Source organism: Terrapene carolina, unplaced genomic scaffold (assembly GCF_002925995.2).
Source record: "Terrapene carolina triunguis isolate 2854851 unplaced genomic scaffold, T_m_triunguis-2.0 Scaffold789, whole genome shotgun sequence".
Lineage (NCBI taxonomy): Eukaryota > Metazoa > Chordata > Testudines > Emydidae > Terrapene > Terrapene triunguis.
In genome coordinates, this window is record NW_020665140.1 from 9,293,672 (window position 1) to 9,304,095 (window position 10,424).

Sequence of the window (10,424 nt, forward strand, 5' to 3'; positions counted from 1 at the left end):
CCAAACAACTATACTCCATATTTTTGGGCCTAACAATACCATGCTGAGTATTCTGACAAGTGACTGATTAATCAAATCATTATTTGGTTTATGTAGTTGTGACTGTGGTGCCCAGATGAGCCACGCTGAGAATGCCAGCACAGGGCAGACTGCAAGAATTGGGACAGACTATCCCCAAGATTGGTGATTTATTTTATAATTAGATTTCCCAAGCCAATAACAAAATAACTTCTCTAATACCACGCTGGTTAACCAGAAGTCAAATACAGTCCCCTTTAGGCAATCCAGTGAGGGGTTATTGAAAAGCTTATTCACCATACTTATAGTTCTACCAATCCCAGAGGACCATTGCCCATCAGATCAATGAATATTTCAGATCTCACCCAAATTCACGCTTACAGCCAATCCTTATTAATTAAATCTAAGATTTATTATTAAAAGAAAAAAGAGTTAAAAGCTCAATATACATACAAATGTGTGTATAATCCTTAGGTCAGTTTCATGGCAGAGATGGTGAGGCTGCTGATTTGTAAAAATCTTTCTGGGATCAATTTAAAAGGTTATAATTCAATAGGTAGCACAGGTGCAGAGTTTGTTCACATTCTTCCATGAGAATTCCAGGGTAAATCCAGAGTAAATCTGGAGCCCTCAGTCTTGTGGCTTTAGACCTTCCCTATCAAAGTTTAAGCTGCTCTAAGATGAAAAGGATCAGGACTGAAGCTTCTTTTATAGTTGAAGCAGGCGAGGTGGTGACAGGTAATTCCACCAAGTGGGCTTTGATGAAACCAAGCCGACAGTTTGATCTCCTTTCAATGGGTCCTTTCTCAGACAATACATTAAACAATAGCCATTCAAATTACTAAAACAGTTCATGGGTAGTTCACTATGTGGAATTACAAGTTTCAAAGAGAAATGAGGACAATAATAATATTATACCACAAGTCTCATCTTAATAGAATACATTAATGAAGCATTATGAGACAGGAACCGAATTTTAGCATCTACAGGCTAATTAGATCACATTGTTAAACTTCTAACAAGAGACTTGAAAACACAGATAAATTCACTTAACATTTACTCTTAATTCTCTAACAATACAGGCAAACGTTAAAGATTCAAGTCTACTTAACATGGTTTTGATAACTGTCTACAAGGAATGGCTAGGGTTGCCGACTTTCTAACGGCACAAAACCAAACACACCTGTCCCGCCCATTTCCCAAGGCCCCGGCCCCACCCCTCCATCACTCACTCTACCCCACCCTCACTCACTTTGATTGGGCTGGGGCAGGGGTTTGTGGTGTAGAAGGGGGCTCCAGGCTGAGGCCAAGGGGTTCAGAGTGCAGGGTGTGTGTGCGCTCTGGCTGGGGGTGTTGGCTCTGGGATGGGGCCAGGCATGAGGGGTTTCTGGTGAAGGAGGGGGCTCTAGGCTGGGGCAGGGGTTTGAGGTGTGGGGGATGTGGGCTCTGGGGTGGGGCCAGGGATGAGGGATTTGGGGGTGAAGGAGGGGGCTCTGGGCAAGGGGTTGGAGTCTTGGGGAGGTGCAGGGTGCAGGCTCCAGGAGGGGGGTTGGGTTCAGGAGGGGACTCTAGGCTGGGGCAGGAGGTTGGGGTGCAGGAGGGGTTCCGGGCTGTTGGGTCCCGCTGGCGCTGTATGGTGGCACCCAGGAAGCAGTCACCAGGTCTCTGCAGCCCGTAGGCACATGGATGGCTCCATGTGCTGCCCTCACGCCCACAGGTGCCGCCCCCCGCAGCTCCCATTGGTCTTGCTTCCCGGCCAATGGGAGCTGCAGAACTGGCACTGGGGCAGGGCAGTGTGTGGAGCCTCCTGGCCGCCCATGCACCTAGAGAGCCATGAGAACCTGACGGCAGCTTTCAGGAGCCACATGGAGCTAGGGCAGGCAGGGAGCCTGCCTTAGCCCTGGGCCCCTGCTGCACCGCCGACTGGACTTTTAACAAAAACCGGACACCTGGCAACTCTAGGAATGGTCCTGTTTATCATTTCAGTATCCTGTTGATATGTCCCTAAGAGTTGCTTTGAGGTCACCGAGCCTGCTGGTTACTTAATGCTCCCCAGTAGTAGATCCTCATTTTAAAATATAACTTAGTCATGCTATAGAGAACAGCTCAACCAATTAATTTTGAACTGCACTATGAAAAAATGAGGGACAACCTTATTTTCTAAATGCACTGTTCCATCGATTGGATCGATAAATCCATTCATGTGCCCCCCCAGTTATTATCTGAGAAGCTATGTGGTCTGTCTGCAAATCAGGAATTAGAGAGACAGATCTGAGAAATTATATTCATTTTGTTTTCAATATATTTATGAAGCTGTTAAAGTATCCCCAACCCTTACACACCTCCCTGCCAATTTACTGTTTAAGAATCTGCATTATTGCCACCAAAGCTCTAGGTCAAAGCTAACCAGCTGGACTCCCTTTGGCATCAGTTGATGCTACTGCTTAATCCGCTTCTTGTTGTTGGTGCTGAGTGAAGATAAGTACTCTCCCTCCCTCCCTCCCTACCCCTCAAAATGGGCTCAGTGTTCTGAACATGTTGAACTTGTGATAGTCTTTCAGTCTCCTACAGACATCTTACTTGCAGTATAGAACCTTCAACAAGACCCTCTAGTCTTTGAAAACTGTGCTGTAGCATGAAACAATTGATGTAGTAGAACCTCAGAGTTACGAACACCAGAGTTACGACCTGACCAGTCAACCACACACCTCATTTGGAACTGGAAGTATACAATCAGGCAGCAGCAGAGATTAAAAAAAAAAGGCAAATATAGTACAGTACTGTGTTAAACGTAAACTACTAAAAAATGGGGAGGGGGGAAGCAGCATTTTTCTTCTGCGTAGTAAAGTTTCAAAGCTGTATTAAGTCAGCTGTATTTGTTCAGTTGTAAACTTTTGAAAGAACAAGCATAATGTTTTGTTCAGCATTACAAATATTTCAGAGTTACGAACAACTTCCATGCCTAAGGTGTTCGTAACTCTGAGGTTCTACTGTATTAAATAACTGCCCGACAGTGCCAATTAAATACACTGTATCAACACTCTTGCTCAAGCAAGAGCTTGACTGCTTAAAGTTATAGCCAAAAATATTTGTTAATATCACTATTTGCCAAAGGAATTTGTTTTTCCCATTCAAAAATTATCACGCAGGAAACAAATAAGATACCTTGGCTGCAGGGATCTCTAATAGTGCTCCAAACTCTTCAAAGGTAATATTGTTGTATAGTTTGCTTGCAGATAGCAAGTTGTCTTCAATAACAGCTCTGGCCAAGATACTGGAGTATCAAGATAGAGACGGAATAAAATGACACTTCATTGTTAGGAGTTTTCAATAGACTTTTTCTTGCACTGTAAGAAAAATACTTGGCTAAAATTGTATATGCTCAGAGCATTTAACCATATCTGGTTTCCTTCCCGCACTATTACTCCTTATAGGCGAGAACAAGCAATAAGAAACTGATTTAATTTAGGTAACTGGTCAAAGTAGACAACACAGAAGAAAGTCTTTAGTCTCTCCAATGCCCTTCTAAGACATCCAAGTGGAGATGGGCTTGTGGTTAAGGTACTGCACTAGATCTGAGTTCATTTTCTGACTCTGCTACACGTTTCATGTATGACCTTAGAAAAGAGAGTTAATCTGTGCCTCAGTTCTCCCCATCTGAGAAACTCTCTTTCGTCCTGCCTTTTGTCTCATTATTTTTTAGCCCTTCAGGGTAGGGACTGCCTCTCACTACGTTTGTACATACAGTGCCTAGCACATGAAGCTCTGATCTTAGAGCCTCTGAGCACTATTATAATACAAATAGGTGCTAGCTATCCAGCCAGAGAGGGAGAAAGGCTGCAACAGTTAAAAGCACATACTAATTAACTAGCTTTTTATTTTTATTTTTGTCAGTTTTGGACCAGACAGCATAGATTGTAGCAATTAGGCGATTGGGGTTCAAAAGATGGATACAGTTTATTTGGTAAGAGGAACATTTTCTAACTTTTTTTCATTTTGATCTTTTTTAATGTATTTCTTTCTTACTGTATGGCAAGAATGTCCATAAAGGTAAGGTGTGCCTGGCACTGAAACCTTTCATATTCTTCATGGATTCTGAATATAAGCAATCAAATCTCGAGACTACACTAATTTGACTTGAAGGCTCTACTTTTATCTTTTAGTTTACAGAAGATCATTTAATAAATTCTAGCCTAAACTGTATGTGACTGTATACTGAACTGATCAGATAATGGGTTTGGGAGGTAGGAAGCTGATGTTTTTAGTTTTTAGATCCATGTTATGTAGCAGCAGCTAGGAAAATAAAGACTGAGATCTAGCAAGATCATAAAACAAGAGATTTGTAAAAATCTGTATGCAATACAGTATATCAGATATATCTAATATAGCTTTTTATATATTATGTGTATGTATACTTTATATATATGTAATATATCTTTTCTGAGATGGAGTGATCTGCACTGCACCCAGTATTCAAGGTGTGGGTGTACTGTAAATATATAAGTGGCATTATGATATTTTCTGTTTTAGTATCTATCCCTTACCAAATGGTTCCTAACATTCTGTTGGCTTTTTTGACTGCCGCTGCACATTGAGCAGATGTTTTCAGAGAACTATCCACAATGACTCCAAGATCTTTCTTGAGTGGTAACAGCTAATTTAGACCCCATCTTTTTGTATGTGCAATTGGAATTACGTTTTCCAAAGTGCATTACTTTGCCTTTATCAACATTTTTAATTTCATCTGCCATTTTGTTGCCCAGTCACCCAGTTTTGTGAGATCTCTTTGTAATTCTTTGCAGTCTGCTTTGGACTTAGTTATCTTGAGTAATTTTGTATCGTCTACAGACTTTGCCACCTCACTGTTTACCCCTTTTCCCAGATCCTTTATGAGTATGTTGAATAGCAATTGCAGTACAGATCCGTGGGGGCCCCTGCTATTTACCTCTCTCCATTGCAAAAACTGACCATTTATTCCTACCCTTTGTTTTCTATCTTTTAATCAGATACTGACCCATGAGAGAACGTTCCCTCTTATCCCATGACTGCTTACTAGGTTGGCAAGTCAGTGAGCAAAGATGCACTTCCCTTTCTTGGTCAGGTGAGGATACCCCAATCCAGGTCTCAGTTTTTCAGGATGCTATTTCTGATAAGTTTTTGGAAAGTAACTGTCTCTTTACATCAAGATGCAGCTCCAAACCTGTGACAGCAGAGGAGTTGAGACCAGGAAATTACCAGGTGGTAGTTTGTGAGAACACAATTGACAGAGAGGGGGGTGTTTTCCCCCAGGCTGGTGAGACACAAAGGGTACGTCTACACTTACCGGAGGGTCCGGCGGCAGGCAATCGATGTTCTGGGATCAATTTATCGCGTCTGGTTTAGACGCGATAAATCGATCCCAGATCGATCCCGGAAGTGCTCGCCGTCGACGCCGGTATTCCAGCTCGCCGAGAGGAGTACGCGGCATCGACGGGGGAGCCTTCCTGCCGCGTCTGGACCCGTGGTAAGTTCGGACTAAGGTACTTCGAATTCAGCTACGTTATTAACGTAGCTGAATTTGCGTACCTTAGTCCGAAGTGGGGGGGTAGTGTGGACCAGGCCAAAGAGCAGTTATGGGAAAGCTGCTGGGAAAAGGTGAATCTGATCAAAGGGTAAACACACCCAGCCCAGAGAGCACAGATCACAGCCCTCTAGGGGGCTGGGAAGAACTCAGTGCTGGGAGGGGGAAACACAGGGTCACCCCAAAAGGGGAGCTGGATTTTCTGCATATGTACAGTCCTGGGGTTGGGAGACCGCTCCCCAAAGGACCAACCAATGTGCAGGATCCCCCTGAACCCTTACCTTGCCAGACCCTGAGATATCAAAATGCCAGAAACATGATTAAATGAAGAGCCCACACAGAAGGGAACACTGGAGGGAAAGAAAAGCCAGTGACTGATTACATGGGAGAGACTCAAAGGACACCATGGATAATGAACAAACTAACCTCAAACTACACTATCTGAACAGAGGGCATGGTGTCCTAAAGATACTTGTAAACACCCATCTGTGATAAAAAATGTGGTATTAATGTTAAGTTCTGGGGATAAGAATTTTGACACAGATTTTAAACCTTATGATAATGCTACTTTTCAATTAATACCTGTAAACAGGTTTCAAGCTTATCACAGCAGAGAAACCATAAAAAACCTGGTTTGCTGTGTGTGAATAGGGAAGCTGAGGCGCGCTGCCTCATGGCCTTAATGGCTGGATGCCAAGAGAACTATAACACAAACTGACTAACCCTCTTGCGGTAAACTAAGGGGAGAGGTGTGACATTCTGTACCTTGTGGGAACACCCTACACCTCCATGCCCATCCTTATAATATGATTGTGTGGTAGCTAATGCAAAGTTTGTCATGTTGGATGTCTTCGAAAGGCTCATGATGCACTGAGCATTGTCGTCATGGTGATGTTATAGTAACTGTTGATATAGTGATGTTATAGGTTATAATTTCATGTCTATAGTTGTGAGGCTGAAAATGTGTCTTCATGGCTTAAAATAAGCCCAAGCACAAATTCTCCCAGAGCAGAGAGGCAGTTCACACCTCATCAGGGCATGTATGGGACAAACCCAGGCCAGCCTCACAGGAACAAAGGACGCTGGCCTAGGCAGCAACAAAAGAATTTGTTGGACTCTCGATTGAGTCACCCCCTTTTCCTTTGGACAGTTTGGGACTGCGATGAGGTAATGCTCACCTGACTCTGAAGTGGCAGGGGGAGGGGGCAAAGCCAAGAGGAAAGAAAGAACATAATAAAAGGGAGAGACATTTGCCATGCTCTTCCTCTCTCTTCCACCTGCATCTACAGACACCACACCAAGCTACTGAAGCACTGATCAAAGGGAGGAGCCTGGCTAAGAGCAACCAGCCAGCCTGCGGTGAGAAGCATCTAAGTTTGTAAGGGCACTGAAAGTGTTAAGATCAGCTTAGAATGTGTTTTGCTTTTATTTCATTTGAGCAAATTTACTTATGTTTTGACTTATCATCACTTAAAATGTATCTTTATAGTTAATAAATCTGTTTGTTGATTCTACCTGAAGCAGTGCAGTTGGTTTGAAGCGTGTCAGAGACTCCCCTTGAGATAACATGCTGGGTACATACCAATTTCTTTGTTAAATTGACAAACTCCTATAAGCTTGCAGCGTCCAGCGGGCATAACTGGACACTGCAAGACGGAGGTTCCTAGGGTTGTGTCTGGGACTGGAGATATTGGCTAGTGTCATTCGGTTGCACAATCCAAGGAGCAGCTTACATGCCAGAGGCTGTGCGTGAACTCCCACTCCTGGGCTGTTCTCACAGCAGAGCAGGGTAAGGCTGGCTCCCAAAGACAAGGATGGAGTGACCTAGCAGATTACCGATCCAGATAACACCAGAGGGGAACATCACACATATACTCTCCTTGTGCCGGTGCCAATTCTGGCCGCAAGTTCCATAAAGACGTGTTCAGCTGTTGAGGATCTAATCCTCCCAGAAGAAATGTAACATTTTCATGGACTCTCATTGTGATTGTGACATGTTTTCACCCAATAGTATACACAACTCCATTGGTGAAATGCTATTTAATTAATATGGAAGTATAATTAGTCCAAATAATAAGGGCCAAATTATGGTAATCTTTGCTTGTGGGATATGTCACAGTAAGGCAGGGAGAGCTTGTATTTAACAAACTACTTGTATTTAAACAAGCTCTCAAGATGCCGGATGACCTCTGTCTCTGCAGTTACACCCTCATCCTTATGTAACAATAGCAGCTCCACACAGCATGGGTATTTCTAGTGGTGAATGGGGTGAAAGCAACCCCTTCTCCATGGTTTCTGTAGAGGGAGCAGCCATAATATGTCTGCGTGCACTAACTGAGGCTTGGCCTACACTAAAAATATAGGTCCACAAAGCTATGGCACTGAGGTGTGGAAGAGCTAAATCTCTGACCACTGTAGCTATGCCAACTTAACCCCCAGTGTAGCTGCAGCTAGGTCAATAGAAGAATGCTTCTGTCCACCTAGCTACCATTGCTCAGAGATGGAGTTCCTACAGCAATGGGGGGGGGGGGGACCCTTCTGTTGCTGTCGTCTGTCTACACTACACACTTACAGCAGCATAGCCACACCACCATCACTATGCTGCTGTAGTGCCCATAGTGTAGACATGGCCTGAGTGCTAGGAAAGTACTGTTGGTATCTATCAGCCCCACAAAGGGGTCATGTGTGGCCGGTGGGTGAAGAGCATGACCATAGACACACCCCTGATATGCACATATGGTGGTGATGGGTGTGTGTGGGGGGGGTGGCTATAACCCTCCAGGCAAGTGTGTGTAGGCCTGCACCAAAGAGAGCATGTACTATTGGTGGTCTGTAGATGCAGCAATTGCCACTTGAAGGGCACTGGGAAAGTATGCTCCCAAGACTAGGAATGCCTTTAGCCTCCACCACTCAGGCAGTGCAGTTCCCCGTCCCACTCTTAGGGCCATAACTAAGTCCCACATGTTATGTATGTGTTATAACATTGCATTGGCCATGAAGCATCACTTACTCTATATTGTACATGCTACGTTATGACTATAAAATCATATTTCCTTTTTTAAAGATGTAACCACCTTATGTAAAATTGGGCAAAATGCTTAAAACAGTTCAGGCACATTATGTGACGAAAATATACACACTGAAAATGTGTTGTGGTTACTGAAGTATTTCCCAGGCCTATCTCCTTCAGTCCTGCATCTCAGGATATAAGATACTCTAAACCGGCTATAAGCTGTACAAAGGGAGACTGTCTCTACAATGTAATAGGTGAAGTGGTCTAAGACATACTTGCTTTTCTGGGGCAAGACCTCATAAGTTCAGATGACATGTCCTTCAATTTTGCTTAGTTTTGCTGTGGAAAAGAATGAAAGCCGGCACCTCCTAGAGTAGAAAACCTCACAAACATTTTAGAAATTAATCAGCCACTATATTAAGTCACACATGCTGCCCTATCCTCTGTTTATATACCAGACCAGAATACAAGCAGAATAGCTGTACTATGCTGAGAGCAGGGTTTGTGCTGGGAAGTCTCTATGCCCCTTGGACCCTGTCATGCCTTTTTTTGCAACAGAATGGAGGGTTGTGGGTGTAGCCACTAGACAGGTCTGTGCTGCAGTAGGTGACAACCAATGTATGAGGTGTATAGGAACCCCATTTGTCTCTACCACGAGAGCACCAGTGCAGCTATTCCATGCCAACCCAGCAGGCTAAGGGGCAAAATATTCCACCCAAAGCCAGATATTTGAGCTTTGATGAGAGGTGGCCCCATTTGGCCCCATGTGTTCTGTGTTTCTTGCCTCATTTTCTTGCTAAGGACATTTGCATACCATAATCTTCCCTTTTCTATGACCTCATAACTTCCATAGCAAGTTGTTTCTAATGTCATAAGCAGTGGTGATATGTGGTAGATAAGCAGCAGTAGATGAACTTAAGATGTACAATGTATAGCATGTCCTCAAGCTTAAGGGGGAAAAAAGCCTGAGTATTGATTTGTTCTTAATCCTTATTTATAACATTCTACCAAAAAATTTCAAATTTATTTGAGCACATTGGATTAGAATGAACAATCCTGGATCCTTAGATAATGAGGGTAGTTTAATGACTAATAGCAATGGAAACCAAGTGCTCCACAACAAAAAGCAATAACGTGGGAGTTCTCAGGAGTAGGCAGATACAGGGCCAGAATAAGGTGTAGTGATCCTTTCCCCAAGTGCAGGCGATATATATAGTGCTCAAGATAATGTTAAAAGGTGCAGTCCAGGTACCCCACGCTACATTGCCCAAGGAAATGTGGTTCACCAACAAGGGGGCAAAGCTATGCACCGGCTACTGCATTCCAAGTTGCTAATACATAGTTGTCATCTTCTGCACAGAAGCACAATGTACGTGCATGGCCGTGAACAAAATGGTGCTTGTTTGACTAATGGCAAAATTGTCAATTCCATATCCATGCCCTCTTATTTTATCCTTTTGTCTGACCACTTTTCCTTGCCAAATTCTAAAGCCAAGATCAAGCAGAGTGCACGCTAGCTGTTCTGAAGCACCAAGGTAAACCAGTTTGATGTCAAAATTGCAAAACTGATATGAAGTGAGGCTAACCCAGGTATGATCCCATACTTCATTGCATTCAGTAACGTGCCACACAGAATAGAAAATGGTGGTATATTACACTATAATACAAACAAGTAGCATCATGGTTTTTCTATATTTCCCAAACTTGGATGACCTGCTGAGGGGGAAAATTGCTCTAATGAAAAAAACACTAGAGGTTAACATATAAAGTGTAGACATTTTACTTTGAAAGAATGGGCAAGAAAAATATTGGCCCACTCCCCATCAGTAATGA